Source organism: Balaenoptera ricei, chromosome 5, assembly GCF_028023285.1.
Source record: "Balaenoptera ricei isolate mBalRic1 chromosome 5, mBalRic1.hap2, whole genome shotgun sequence".
Classification (NCBI taxonomy): Eukaryota; Metazoa; Chordata; class Mammalia; order Artiodactyla; family Balaenopteridae; genus Balaenoptera; species Balaenoptera ricei.
In genome coordinates, this window is record NC_082643.1 from 75,704,055 (window position 1) to 75,719,074 (window position 15,020).

General features: G+C 34.8%; 1 protein-coding gene across 13 annotated transcripts in view; it reads right to left on the reverse strand.

The window, feature by feature from the left end:
• Nucleotides 1-15,020, reverse strand: part of GRXCR1 (glutaredoxin and cysteine rich domain containing 1) — a 339,725-nt gene that overhangs the window by 324,252 nt on the left and 453 nt on the right. For all 13 annotated transcript variants that reach the window (XR_009503458.1, XR_009503457.1, XR_009503453.1 and 10 more), the window contains exon 2: nucleotides 14,254-14,324. The gene's annotated coding sequence lies outside the window, so the exon portion shown is untranslated. The remainder of the gene's footprint in view (nucleotides 1-14,253; nucleotides 14,325-15,020) is intronic.

Sequence of the window (15,020 nt, forward strand, 5' to 3'; positions counted from 1 at the left end):
TATGCCTGAGCAAGCTGCCTGGATACCTGTGTCTGCGTGGAAGGAAGCAGTTTCCTCGACCAGAGTTTTATGGATATATGTCAGGGCTTTCAAAACTTCTCAGTGTTCTAAACAAGAGAATTCAGACTCCAAAGCTGCAATAAAAGGAGGCAGTCCTTTGGACAGAAAGCTGCAAGACAGGTCAATTTTACCCTTAACTCGTTCAATCTCTGGCTTTTGAATACCTGCCAAATTCTTTAGGCTTCTTCAAGGTGACCAATCCAAATAATTCACTCACTGTTTCAAGGTTCTCAGTTGTCAGTTGCTCCGAGTTTTACTGCATTGTGATAAGAAAAAAACAGAAACAAAAGCAAAACTCCCTATTTCGTTCCCAATGCCAGAAAACAAACTGCAATGAAATTGAGAGAATGTGAGATGAGCTTTTCCCCTTAATATTTAGGGTGAAACATGCATTGGACCGGGTTTTTGGCAGAATGGAAATTTCAATAAGTGTCCTACTCCTCCTGTTCTCTCTTGCTGAAAGTGGTATCTCATTGCCAACACACACATTCCCTAAACGTCTATTATGGAAACAGACATTGAAAAAGAAATACCTATGGGGCTTCCCTGGTGGCACAGTGGTTGAGAATCTGCCTGCCAATGCAGGGGACACGGGTTCGAGCCCTGGTCTGGGAAGATCCCACATGCCGCGGAGCGACTAGGCCCGTGAGCCACAATTGCTGAGCCTGCGCGTCTGGAGCCTGTGCTCCGCAACAAGAGAGGCCGCGATAGTGAGAGGCCCGCGCACCGCGATGAAGAGTGGCCCCCACTTGCCGCAACTAGAGAAAGCCCTCGCACAGAAACGAAGACCCAACACAGCCATAAATAAATAAATAAATAAACAAACAAACAAATAAATAAATAAATAAAATTTAAAAAAAAAAATACCTATGGTTTACTCTATAAATTTTTCCACCATCTAATCTACAAAGAAATACTAGAAGCAACAAGATTTCTTATATGTTTAGTAAAATGTTTCCTTTCACTATGACTGTTCATTTGTTCTAACAGCGAGTTTTTCTATAATGAGAATATTTCCCCTAATCTTCCATTCAGCTTATCTGCAAAGAACTGCTAAAAGTTAAAGAACTTTCAGCTTTTGCTAGATGTGTAATAATATTAAGAAATTAATATTAATTTATAGGTGTGATAATGGTATTTTTCTAAGTTTAGTGACTTTGATCTCCTTCAGGAACTAAGTAAGCTTCCCACATAACAGTAGGGAAGGACTCTGTAAGGTCTATGGAACAAATTGCCTCAATGTCTTTCGTAAGAAAGGCATTAGGTCAATTACTTAGCATAAAAGTCTTTCCTAAGTGCCATAAATTTCAAAAGAAACATCCTCTTATTTTCCATTTTATATAATCCCTTTCAGTAACCCCAAAACTCTCAACAAAGTACTCTTCACGTAGTCTTGACAGCTGTGTTTTGGGGTTTGAAGAGATGGGGGAGTAATGGGATTGAGGGCTCCACCTTATCTCTGGGGTCTTTATTCAGTGTTTCCTTTTCTAAGAATCCATCACCAACCCTAACATCTACTCTCTATGCTCCCTTCAGGACACTCTCCATTTCTCCATTTGTTTGTTTCTATTCAATTCACCATCATCATTCAGGGTACCTAGACCTTAAAACTAAAAGTAACCAATTAGAAAAAGCCTTGGAAAATAAACAAAATCCAATCCAATGTCATTAAAAGAACTGTACACATTAATGTTAACAGATAGGAAAAAATATGAAGAGAATGTAAAATAGAATAACACAGTAATGGATTTGTTGAAATGAATCAAATGGACCAAATATGGACTTCTGTACACGGAGAGAAGTATTAGGTAATGGATTACTTGAATCTAGAGGATGAGTCCTGTTGACAGACATAGATGCTAGAAAAATTTCAAGGGTATCTGTAGTTCTAGAGCTCAGATGTCCTAAATGACATTGCTGGTTAATATTCAACCTCAGCCAATTGAGAGTGTAATCTCCAAAAGTGCTTGGAATGCTAACCCTAAAATTGTGTGGATGACATAATTGTTTTCAAGAGAATTATTAGCTTTAAACCTGGAGAATGACGTATTCATATGGTGAAGTAAATCAAACTTATAGTACTAATATTTTTTAGTAAAGTTTAGAAATAATCAATGTATTTAAGAGAATTTTACCTATTACAAAAATATTTCATCCTTGTGATTCCAAACTAAATTGACAGGACTGAATAATTGATTTAGTCAAAGAAATTATGTTGAGATCCACCAGTATTAGAAAATTTAAGAAAGCCTAAGACTTATTTTTATAAGTTAAATTTATCCTATTTTAATGGTTACATAAGTACTTGGAATGCTCTTTCAGGTGAGTAAAGGACTTAAAAAGAAAACAAAATGTACCGACTTAATAAGCATAGTTTAAAATATTTAAGGGAGTTTTTGTTTATGAAAAGAATCAAACATTAACACCTCCTTAAAGTAATTCTTAAAATTTGCTACATTTTTAAGTAGAATAAAATGATTAAGTTGAATTTCAAAGCTTAAGAAAGAACTATGTTTTTAATACATAAATTTAATACATTTAATATTAAATTCAAAAAATAAAGTTTGCTTTGGATAACCTTTTCGGGATCCAAAAGCCGTCCTCAAGAACACGGAAAACTAACATCGACAAGATGGCCACAGCAGCTTTGTAATATGGTATGCCACTCTTCCCTCACAGTGCAGTCTGTACACAACTCAAAGACTGATGCTTCCATAATGCTATTAAGTACCATCTCTCTTCAGAGACCTCTAATTCTTTAATTTTTCCCTTTTCTGATTTTAAACAGACAAAATTGAAATAGAAGACCTTTCTATGTGTTTATTTCATCCATCGCTTTTGTGAGTCTTGTTTTCACCCCTAAGATTCTGTTTTTCTTTTTTAATTTTTATTAAATTTGTTTAAATTAAAAAAAAAAAGTTCACCCATTTTTCCCACCCCCAACAACCCTTGTCTCTTGCAGCCACCAATCTGATCTCTGTATCTATGAGCTTACTGTGTTTTTATTTTTTGTTCATTTGTTTATTTTTAGATTCCACATATAAGAGAGATCATATGATATTTGTTTTTCTCTAACTTATTTCACTTAGCATAATGCTCTGGAAGTCCATTTGTGTTGTCACACATGGCAAGACTTCATTATTTTTATGACTAAATAATATTCCATTACGTGTGTATATATATATATATATATATATATATATATATATATGCAATTTCTTTATGCATTCATCCATTGATGGACACTTAGATTGTTTCCATATCTTAGCTATTGCTAATAATGTTACAATGACCATAGGAGTGCATATATATCTTCTAATTAGTGTTTTTGTTTTCTTCAGATAAATACCCAGAAGCAGAATTGCTGGATCATATGGCAGTTCTATTTTTAATTTTTTGAGGAACTTCCATATTGTTTCCCATAGTGGTTGCACCAATTGACATTCTCACCAACAGTGTATGAGGGTTCCCCTTTCTCCACATCCTCACAAAACTTATTTCTTATCTTTTTTCTAACAGCTGTGAGGTCGTTATCTCATTGTGGTTTTGACTTGCATTTCCCTGATTAATGATGTTGAGCATCTTTTCATGTACCTGTTGTATTTTTTTGGAAAAATGTCTATTCAGATCCTCTGCCCATTTTTACCTGGGTTGTTTGTTTTCTTGCTATTGAGTTGTATGAATTCTTTTTATATTTTGGATATCAGCCCCTTATCAGATATATGATTTGCAATTATTTTCTCCCATTCAATAGGTTGCCTTTTCATTTTGTTGATGGTTTCCTTTGCTGTGCAGAAGCTTTTTAGTTTGATATAGTCTTACTTGTTTATTTTTGCTTTTATTTCTTTTGCTTTTGGTGTCAGATTCAAAAAATCAGCGCCAAGACCTATGTCAAGGAGCTTACTGCCTATGTTTTCTTCTACGAGTTTTATGGTTTCAGGTCTTAAGCTCAAATCTTTAATTCATCTTGAGTTAATTTTTGTGTATGATGTAAGATAGTGATTTGGTTTCATTCTTTCACAAGTGGCTATCCAATTTTCCCAACATCATTTATTGAAGACACTGTCCTTTCCCCATTGTATATTCTTGGCTCATTTGTCATAAATTAATTGACCATATATGTGTGGGTTTATTTCTGGATTCTCTACCCTGTTCTGCTGATCTACGTGCCTGTTTTTATGCCAGTACCATACTGTTTTAATTACTATAGTTTAGTTTGAAATCAGGCAATGTGATGCCTCCAGCTTTGCTCTTCTTTCTCAAGATTGCTTTGGCTATGCAGGCTCTTTTGTGGTCCCATACAATTGTTAGGATCATTTGTTCTATTTCTGTGGAAAATGCAATTGGAATTTTGATAGAGACTACATTGAATCCGTATTTTACTTTGGGTAGTATGGACAATTTAACAATATTATTTCTTCCAATCCATGAGCATGGAATATCTTTCCATTTATTTGTGTCTTCTTCAACTTCTTTCATTAATATCCTGTAGTTTTCAATACACAGGTCATTCACCTCCTTGGTGAAATTTATTCCTAGGTATTTTATTCTCTTTGGTGCAATTGTAAATGGAATTATTTTCTTAATTTCTCTTCCTAATACACTGTTATTAGTGTAAAGAAATGCAATCGATTTTTGTGTACTTATTTTGTATCCCACAACTTTATTGAATTCATTTATTAGTTCTAACACTTTTTGATGGAGTCTTCATGGTTTTCTATATATAATATCATGTCACCTGCAAATGTTGACAGTTTTACTTCTTCCTTTCAATTTGAATGCCTTTTATTTCTTCTTCTTGTCTAATTGTTCTGGCTAAGACTTCCTATATTATCTTGAATAAAAGAGTGGACAGCATTGTCTTGTTCCAGATCTTAGGGGAAAAGGTTTCAGCTTTTCACTGTTGAGTATGACGTTAGCTGTGGGATTGTCATATATGGTCTTTATTATGTTGAGGTATGTTCCCTCTGTACCCAGTTTGTTGAAATTTTTTATCATAAATGGATGTTAAATTCTGTCAAATGTTTTTTCTGCACCTATGAGATGATCATATGATTTTTATCCTTCATTTTGTTAATATGGTGTATCACATTGACTGATTGATTTGCAGATGCTGAACCATTTAAATGAATGGAATAAATCCCATTTGATCATGATGTATGATCCTTTTAATGTTTTGTTGAATTCTGTGTGCTAATATTTTGTTGAGGATTTCTGCATCTATGTTCATCAAGGATATTGGCCTATTATTTTCTTTTTTGTGGCATCCTTGTCTGGTTTTGGTATCAGGGTAAATTTGGCCTCATAAAATGCGTGTGGAAGAGTTCCCCCTCTTCTATTTTTTGGAAGAGTTTGAGAAGAATTAGTAACAATTCTTCATTGAATGTTTGGTAGAACTTACCATGAAGCTGTTTGGTCCTGGACTTTTGTTGGTTGAGAGGTTTTTGATTACTAATTCAATCTCCTTGCTAGTAATCTGTTCAGATTTTCTATTTCATCATGATTCAGTCTTAGTAAGTTGTATGTTTCTAGGAATTTATCCATTTCTTCTAGGTTGTCCAATTTGTTGGTGTATAAATGTTTAAATTTTATTTGTCTTTAAAACAGGAAGTCACCTTAATAACTAATAACTTATCAACAATTTATCCCTCTATTTTCTACTGTACTCAATTCAATATTATATTCAATTAGCATTTAATAAATTCTTTGCTAAACTCCATCAATTTAAAACCTACTTCATCAAGACTGTTTCTAAAATAAAGCAAACTCTTTTCCTTTATTCTTATAAATATTTTAAAACACAATTTGAACAAAACATAGTTTCATTATTCCATTATGTCCATGAAGAACTCCAGTATTTTAATAATGCAACCTTGAGAATGATTTCTGAGATTTATGGGGAAGCCAGAGAATGCTGGCTGCCTACCCTTAAAGGCATCCTCTCCTTCCTCATTGGTATCAGAACCTCAAATTTTATCTAGGTACACTGCCAGCTGAATAAGAAACTAAATTTACCAGCCTCCCTTTCAGCTAGGTGTGGCCATGTGACTAAGTTCTGGCTAATAACATTTAAGCATAATTTCTTTGGAGACTTCAGGAATGGATGCTTAAAGAGATCTATCTAAGCATGCTGGGATCTCTTTTTATCTTTATTCCTTTTCCCATCTTCCAATGAGGATGTTATAGCTGGCACACCAGAAGACAGCTAGGACCATGAGGTGACCTTGAGGATGGAAGCCATAGGTTAGCATGCAGAGCAGAAAGGGAAGACCCTGATTCTTTGATGCCAGTGTGGAGTCTATCTTCAGACTTCTTTTATATGACAGAGAAATAAACTCCTGCTTCATATAGATCACCGTTATTTTGGGTTTTCTATTATATACAGTTGAATCTTATTTTAAATGACATAAGAAGACATATTTAACATTTTAATAAATATTACTAATCAGCATTCTTGCAGCAAGTCTCTTGAAACCAATAAATAGAATCCTGCATTAAAATTACATATTCAACATTCCTGCCATCTGTCATACAAATGATAGTTAAGTAAACTTATGTTATTTGACTATACAAAGAAAGGCAATATTGAGGGAAATGCCTCTGGTACCTAAAACCATTTAATTTTACGTCACTCAGAGTATAAAAACAGGTTGGATGCACCAGATGATAACAGCTAAAATTTGTATAGTACATTATAATAAATTATCTCATGTACTTCTCACAACATTCTGATAAAATAGGTATTATAATTAGTTCCCGTTTATGGATGAAGAAACTGAGGCACAGAGAAGTTAGGTAACTTGGCCAAAGTCATATTACTGGTAAGTGGCAGAACCTGTATATGAATCTAGCTGTTTGATTGTAAAGCCTGCATGTTAATCCACTAGCCAATCTGAGGTTCTGAAAGGTTTTTTAATGATATTCTCAAAATCCAACCACTAGAAAGAACCAGAACTGAGGTGCAAACCAAGTCTTCTGATTCCAGTTCTTTTCATTAAGTCAGGATTGATACCAATGAGGTTTTTAGATTAATCATACATTTTTTTCAGACTACTGAAAGCTATAGTAACATTAAAAGATAAATAAAACACTTCTGTTAATTAAGCATATGCTCAAATATAATATACACTTAGCATCTTTCAAAGAAAGTAACGAAGGTAATCTCCCCTCCTTGAATGTCAGAATTTCTGGTTCAATAAAAAATCGACACAACATCTAAAAAGTTCAAACATAATCATATCTATATCTATACTTATATCTGTAACTACACAGAGAAGATTATCTTTTCCTTTCAGATAAACAGACTATTGTCCTTTACTCTCTGTAGTCCCATAAGTATTATGAAAAATGCCTCATATTATATTCAAGCTTAATTTTTTAAAAATCATCATTTCCTCTGTTAACTGAACAGATCTTTGACGTCTCCATCTTGATCTCTTTACTTCTACTGTAATTCATGCTCTGTATTGTTACCACCACAAAAATCTTTTTAAAACCTGTGTTACCTAGGGCCTACTGTAACTCCCTTTCACCTTGTGCATTCATTCTAACACCTCTGCTGATTTGCATGGTCTTCCATAATTTGGTTCCCATGTACTTATTCAAATCTTCTCAGTATTTCTCAACCTACAGGTCTCCCTTTTCCTCCTTCACTGTCATTTTAGATCAAGAGCAAGTCAGGAGACTCATGGACACAGAGAACAGACTAGTGGTTGCCAAGGGGGAGGGGGTTGGGGGAGGGATGGAGTGGGAGGTTGGAGTTAGTAGATGTAAGCTATTATGTAAAGAATGGATGGACAACAAGGTCCTACTGGATAGCACAGGGAACTATAGTCAATATCCTGTGATAAACCATAATGGAAAAGAATATTAAAAAAAGCATATATATATATATGGTATGTGAATCACTTTGCTGTACAACAGAAATTAACACACACACACACACACACACACACACACACACACACACAAACGAGGAAGTCAGAAGAAGCCAATGGGGGCCAAAACTAGGCACAGGACCAAACGAAGGGGCACTGGAAACCTCGAGGGGCTATGCAGGCAACAGATTGCAACCACTTCAATTAGAGGCTATATGGCTGCTGAAAGCCTGGGAGGCAAGCTGGAATCAGAATAGCATGGATTCAGGAACAGAAGGAAAGAGGTTGCAATTTAACAGACAAAGGTCAGCTTTTAAGAGGTTAGACTAAATGAAAAACAGACAAGAGAACACAGGCAGGGAAGAGGAGCTGACATTTCAGGCCTAGATCCAGCAAGCAGATCTATCCAAGAGGTCCAAGCCTCTGCTCCCGTCCTTGGCACTAGCTCACTTCACTCTTGCCTCCGGAATGTCCAGCTTCCACAAGCCCTGAATCTATAGCTGGTTTACCTTCTTTACGCCTTTTCTTTATAGTGTTTTCCCCCTGGCTTCTTTCTTTAGAGTGAATACTAAAATGTAATCCTGAGTTAAGTATTGATTCTCTTTCTCCATTTGGTAGATTTCCTCAGAGTTCAAAGTTAGAAAGAATCTACAGTGATAAATGATTCCTCTTTCCAGCAAATGTTGTTTCTGAGAATTTCTGGGGTCAGAGGGAAAAAAACAACAACATTGTGATTTTCCAATATGTCTGCTAAACACTGCAGTGAGTTATGAAACTGAGCAGAGGATATATCATCCAAGAGGCCCAAATGCGATCGGCAAATATTTCACATTTGATAGCTATGCCTTATTTAAATTCATCAGGAAACCATCTTGTTTAAGTCTGGCTTTCTTTCCAAATTAAAAGTGATGGAACTACAAAATTGTATTTCATAATCATATTTATGTCATTTACTGCTATATTCAATTTTTAATAAACATTCCTCTCTTTCAATACTTTACCTCATTATTATCACCTTTCCTCCTTTGAAATAACACCTAATATGACATGGCAAGAAAAAGAAGTGAAATTTTCTTAGGAGTTTTTTCATTTCCAATATTGGCTTTCTGGTAAACATCAAAGAAATAAATTATAATAAAATTTCTTGTCTTCACTGGCTATCCTTTTCATGTAAGAAACATGACACCATTTTCAAGATAAATGCCATAACATCCAGTAGAAATAAAATGTTAATGTCTATTTTCAGACATATTATAAAGGTACATATACACATTTTTGAAGAGTTCCAGATATAAGTGTGAAAGTCCAGAAATACTTTGAAGTACAATCAATATGTACAGGTGTAGACTACCTTTCCATTAGAATATGATATACAGTTATGATTTTATATTTATTTACTTACATAATTATTTGATCATAATTTTTTATTGGTCCAGAACCTATTGGTTTAGCTGACCATTCAAACTCAAATATTCAGCTCAGTATCTAGAATGTGGTGGGCACTCAATAAATTGCACTGAATGCATGAAGAAAAAGCATCTCTAGTTATACATAACAACCATACCAAGGGGAAAGAGGAAATTTCTGGAAATGATGGATATGTTTATTATCTTGAATGTGGTGACGGCTTCGTAGGTGTTTATATGTATGTCCAAACTTACCAAATTCTACACTTTAAACATATTAAGTTTATTGTGTCAATTATACCTCGATAAAGCTGCTTTTTAAAATATCAGAATTCATGAAAATACTACAGTAAATGTATTATCCATGAAGAATATTTTACAATAATATTTTACAGAGACTCAGCATTACTGGAATGTTGTTTTGTTAAGTTTTGGAAAAGAAACAGCACTTCTAAATTAAGAATTAATTTTCACTTCCTGGCTCTGGTAGGATGGAAATTTTTCAAGTAAAAATCATGCCATTTAATTACTCTCATCAGTTTGAAATGACAAGTCTGAATTCAAGATCTCAATACCAGGATTATTTTGCCTTGAACGTTCATTTACTTTTTGAGTAAAAAATTCAGTAAATGTTTTTTCTGAAAATTTGTGTGTGAATCAAACACTATTTTAAATGTACTGGAGTATATTTAAAATATTTTTTCTATTAAGAGTCTTTTCATATAAACAAATCAACATTTTAAATCTCATTTCATTTAAACAGGAGCAAAATATTTTTAATTATAGTGAAGAAAAAAATCATTGTACTATTTTTTGTTGGAAATTCCCACTATATGAAGAAGATAATAAAGTTTAAAGACATGATAACTTTGACTTAAAACTTTGCTAACGTGTTTGGAAAGAGAATGGTAAACTCATGAGAAATGAATCACAGGCATGAGAGAAAAGTATGGTTGAAATCAAGTTTGTCTTTTGTTTTGTTTTGTTTTTTCATCTGGCATTTCTTATTCTGATTAAATTCTCTTGAATATTCTGATGGTTTCTGAGTGCACTTTTAAAAACATGAGTGCTTTAAAGACATGACACTTATTAATACAAAAAAAAAAGCAAAATCCAAATAACCCCTATTGACACTTTAAAAAAAAAATCTTATAGTTAGAAAATGCAAACAATGCAGAAAAGTATCAAATAGGAAAAATAGGAGCCTCCCTCCTCACTACCCCAGTCCTTCCACCCAAAGGTAAATGACTGTTTTATGCTTTTCTATAAAATAATATATATATAATTCATTTATTTACCAAAATGAATCATATTATGCACCCTGTTTTATTACAGGCATTTTTTTACTTAATATATTTTGATATTCTTTCAATATCAGCACACGGTGATGGCTACATTCTTTTTGCTCCTACACAATGCTTCAGTGAATATCTTTGCACACACATCTTTGTGTTATATGGGTTTTGTTACAGTGAGTCCAGCAAGAACAAGCTACTCCAATCAGTCTATTGTTTTAAAAATTCGATCACTTGATTTTAACAAAAGCCAATATGGTATTCAGAAGCTTCTTCTGGTATCAAGTACTTCATAGCAAATATGTTCTAAATTATTTCATGACAAAGTAATATATTCCAGTATACATGCCTATGAAGGGTATAACTTATTATCTACTCAAATAAAATACTATTCTTTGACTTATTTCCAGTCTCCAATCTTAAGGAACTAGATCATTCACAGTACACTCATTTTTCAGTTCATTCATTCATTCAACAAATATTTATTGATCCTGTGCCATTTGACACTGTTCTTAAAGTTAGACAAATTGTAATAAGTAAGACAATAGAGCAAGACCTATTTATCATAAACAGGTAAACCAACAAACAAGAAAACTTCAGAGATAAGTGCTATGAGAAAAACAGACTAAGGCAATGTGGTGGTGGCTGGCATTGGGGAAGTGGGGCAATATCAGCTGGGGTGAGCTGGGATAATCTGAGCCCAACGACCAAATAAGGGGTAAAAGGAGATGAGCCCGAGAGGCAGGCAAGGGCAAGATCAGAAAGGGTTTGGGCTTCAATCCAGGTGCTGCCGGAAGCCACTGAAGTCCTAAGAAATGACATAAACTCATTTGTGTTTTAAAGAAATTAAAATTCATTTGTTTTTTAAAATAATAATAATGACATTGACTCATCCTAAAATAATAAACTCATTTGTGTTTTTAAATAATAATAACTATGAATGGGCGACAAAAGTGAAAGTAGGGAGATCAGTTAGGAGGCTACTGCAGGTGAACGATGATGGGGGCCTGTACAAGGTAGAGGTGGAGATGAAATGTGGATAGAAGTAAGACATATTTTTAAAACTGAGCCTAAAGAACTTGCTGGTGCACCGGAGCAGTGTGCATGTAAATGATGGTGACAGAAAAAGAGCAATCAAGATGGGAAAACTTGGGGAAAGTGCCTTACAAGCCCAATAGCATAATAATATCTTAATCATACCATAATGATGTCATAATAATCTCTTAACCATAACAGTATCTTCACCATCCATTGAATCAATATACCAACTACACACCAAAGGTAATAAGCATCTTTTCTTACAATAACCAGGTAGCTTTGCGACTAGATAGAATTTTGTTATATCTTAACCTCAATTTTAAACTAAAAGATATAATTATCTAAACTTTAAGGTTAATTTTACCCCATTATTTTGTGCTTTTGCAAAAGAATTTAGAATGTAGTTGCCAGCATTATCCAGCATCTGTATTCTATAGTCGTATAGTATTCAACTTTGCATTCCTCCTTCTCAATCAGAAGCAGGGTTCTCAAGTACATCTCCAACTACCTTCAGGATGTAAGTTCCCAAAGCACTTCTGGGTATATCATAAATTAGTAAATTAGTGAGCATGCCTCTGTCACCTAGTTAACTATGAGTTCCTCCCAAGAAGGACCAATTCTTAATTCTCGGTGTCCCCAACAACAACAACAAACTCAAGGCAATATCACGTAATTAGTAAGTGAAAATCCACCAAGATAGAAATATGCTCAACATCTCTTTGACTTTCTGGACTTGATAATTTTTGTGGCTCACACCTCTAGAGACAATTTTTTAAACAGCTTTATTAAGATATAATTCACATAACATAAAATTCCCACATTTTAAGTGTACAGATGAACACATCTACAAAACGGACTCACAGATAAAGAGAACAGAGAGAGGTGTGGTTGCCAAAGGGGAGGGGGTCTGGGGGAGCGATGGATTGGGAGTTTGGGGTTAGCAGATGTAAGCTATTATATATAGAATGGATAAACAACAAGGTCCTACTGTATAGCACAGGGAACTATATTCAATATCCTGTGATAAACCATAATGGAAAAGAATATGAAAAAGAATATATATATGCATAACTGAGTCACTTTGCTGTACAGCAGAAATTAACACAACATTGTAAATCAAATATACTTCAATAAAATTAGAAAAAATAAAAATAAAGTGTACAGATTCTCAGTGAGATCCCTGTAGTCCAAGTGGTCTCTTGGTTCTCCCCAACCATATATGGTCTTCCATCATTCCATTTCCTTAACCATTCATTAAAAAATCATAATTGAGCACTTACCTATTAACTATATGCCAAGCATTCCTACCTGGAATGATGTTTCCTTTTCACTTCTACAGACTTAACCCCTACTTCAAAACCTAGCTCAAGTATGTTGATCACCCAGCTCTTGGAATCTCCCCTTCTCTCAGTGCCTCTAGTGTTGCTGCTGGTCTATTTGGCATTAAGTGTCAGTCATCCTGTTACACTGCTGTTTACTTTAACAAATGCATTAAGCGTCTTTGTAACTTAGCATTCTGGCTGGGGACTTCACACGTTATGCATTCAATGGATACTTCGTGGAGGATAAAACCTGGCCCTTGGAAAAGTTATTCTTGAATAACCCGCTTCCTTCTAAGTCCATCAACAGTGCAGTCGCAGGACCTGAATGTTTTTAAACGATCTTGCTGACATCTGAGTTGTATTACAGGTTCTGTGACAAGGTCATGTTGCTGGCACCAGAGTTCCCTGCCAGAGGCTAGAGCACTGTGCAATGGAAGATGAGGAGATCTGAGAGGACTTTGAAATCAAGCACATGCAGATTAGTACAACATTCAACTTCAATCAGGGTTCTGCACCAATAAAAACATGTGTGCTTTCTAACAATCAGAAATGAATGGTTTTTCAGAAATGAGTTGGGGGGGTGGGATAGGGAGGGTGGGAGGGAGATGCAAGAGGGAGGGATTATGGGGATATATGTATATGTATAGCTGATTCACTTTGCTATACAGCAGAAACTAACACAACATTGTAAAGCAATTATACTCCAATAAAGATGTTAAAAAAAAAAAAAAGCTGGGGAAAACAAAACGAAACAAACAAACAAAAAAGAAATGAGTTAGGTAGGATACTCGTGCCATTATGGCTAAAGTGATAGCATAACTTGGGAAAGGACACACAGTGAGCTATGGACTATATCAGGCAATGTTCTTCTCTGCATGAAAGACTCTTGCCATTTTCTGTATGAATGATGTATGTTGTCAACTTTGCTGATGGGTTGTTAATGGCAGACACACAGACATATATAAAATAGATTGGTCTATAGAAAACAGAGGTAATCTCTGGAACTCCAGTTAATTACTATCTGTAAATAAGCAGAATTGAACTTCATTTCAGGGTCCATAGGAATTACAAAGGCGATTGCTCATAAATCAAATACTGGTATGCTGCTGTGCACTGATTTTGAATAAAAACTGGTTCTGGCTTTATATAAAATCCTATCTAAAATGTTAATCGCAAAAGCACTGCATTTTTCTCTGGTTTCTGTTCACTAACTTTTACAGCTGATTTTTAAAAACTATTTCCTTGTTGTACTTACCGTTTTAATTTTTTTCAGACGCACGTTCATCAAGCCAGAGGGAGTTTGCTTTATACAAGGAGATCCTGGACCTGGAAGGAAAAAGAAGGGTCAGTGATGACTGTCCTAAAAAGGCTGTGTGCTCATTTCTTACTTTTAGAAGACCATACCTGTAAATCAAGACCATCACTGAAATAAACACCTTTGAGTCCTGCTCTACCCTGCAATGTTTCATGAACACTGGAAATACATTTTCTTTGTTCTAATCCCAGCCTCTGAATCAGAGCCAAGTAGAGTGGGTTCTTCATAAATATGCACTGAGCGCCTGACTCAGAATTAACATAGGGCAGGGCTCTGATTAGCAAATGCTACCTGCAGGAGACAGAGGAAACACCACAAATGGAAATAAGATGCTATCAGCAGGTTTTATTTTTTCTTGAGGCTTGGGAATAATCACTTATCTCTCTGTTCAAACCTTTCCAGATCTCTCCCTTCAGGACCTGAAAGAAGTTCACAATAAACGCCTCCACGTAAAGCCCTCTTCCACCGGGTGCTGGAGGAAGAGCACAAGATGAGAGAAGCAGCAAATTGTTTCCAACTCAATTTACTCCTTTCTCGCCATTTCAGCGGCTCACCACGATCTATTCAATATATAAAACCTTACAGCCTAACTTAAAGATGAAATCAACAATAAATAAAAAATACCGTACTTGTTCTGATAACTTGTTAGCATAGATCTCCATATACAAAATAAAAGGTAACGAAGTTACACTTATTTGTAGGATATG